The sequence below is a fragment of the Suncus etruscus genome, chromosome 8 (assembly GCF_024139225.1).
Source record: "Suncus etruscus isolate mSunEtr1 chromosome 8, mSunEtr1.pri.cur, whole genome shotgun sequence".
Lineage (NCBI taxonomy): Eukaryota > Metazoa > Chordata > Mammalia > Eulipotyphla > Soricidae > Suncus > Suncus etruscus.
Window position 1 is genome coordinate 101,095,626 of NC_064855.1, and position 1,164 is coordinate 101,096,789.

The 1,164-nt window shown below is 34.3% G+C and overlaps 1 non-coding gene across 1 annotated transcript; it reads left to right on the plus strand.

Moving 5' to 3' along the window:
- Window positions 1–605: 605 nt before the first annotated feature.
- LOC126017016 (U6 spliceosomal RNA) lies at window positions 606–709 on the plus strand. Its single transcript, XR_007498694.1, has one exon. It is a non-coding gene; the product is annotated as a U6 spliceosomal RNA (small nuclear RNA).
- Window positions 710–1,164: the final 455 nt, after the last annotated feature.

Below are 1,164 nucleotides of genomic sequence, written 5' to 3' on the forward strand. Positions count from 1 at the left end.
AGAGTCCACGTTTATTCAAGATTTTTAATTCTTTATAAACCATTTAGATATTCAAAACTTCCAGAGTACTCTCAAATATCTTTTATATCAATAATAAGTTACCTTCAACTGTTGGTTCATGTAATGTTTATGAGCAATTCTATTCTTTGGCATCATAAAAATACTACCACAGAAAGAAATGGCACCAGCCTTCTAACAGAAAAAAAAATTATTTGCATTAAATGATAAGAAAAAAGGAGGAAAATTAGCTTTTACTATGAGGAAATTAGTTCTTAAAATTTCACAAGAAAAATTTTAGCTATGTATGCTCTTATGTTTAATCCTTATTCATTTCTTTCTGTATACTTAATTTTTAGTTTATTTTCTCAAGCAAACTATAATTTATTTATTTATTTATTTTTTGGCCACACCTGTTTGGTGCTCAGGGGTTACTCCTGGCTAAGAGCTCAGAAATTGCCCCTGTTTGGGGGCACCATATGGGATGCCGGGGGATCGAACTGTGGTCCTTCCTTGGCTAGTGCTTACAAGGCAGACACCTTACCTCTAGCGCTACCTCTCTGGCCCCAAACAAACTATAATTAAGAAATATTAGAAGTAAGTGTATAGTGCTCGCTTCGGCAGCACATATACTAAAATTGGAACGATACAGAGATTAGCATGGCCCCTGCGCAAGGATGACACGCAAATTCGTGAAGCATTCCATATTTAAAAAAAAAAAAGAAGTAAGTGTATAGAGGACAAACTAATTAAATAATATTTAAATCCTTTACAAGTAGCTAACATTTGTAAATAAGATGATGATATATTGTTTTGCTTGACTTATAAGCATGTATTTGAACTAGAGTGTATTGAAACATTAAAAACTGAATATTTCATGGGCAAAAGAGACAACACAGCAGTAGGGCATTTGCCTTGCATAGAGCAAATTCACAACAGAGGATGGCTCAAATCCTGGCATCCAATATGGTTCCCCGAACCTGTTAGGAACGATTTTTGATGGTAGATCAGGAGAAACCCTTTTGCACTACCAGGAGTGACCCCAAAATCAAAACCCATAAAAAATACACCCTGAATATTACAAAGAATATATAAAGGTTCCAAAGTCCTGTACTACTATATGCTCAGTCTGAGAAATTAGTTTGAGTAATATAAATGAGAATATGC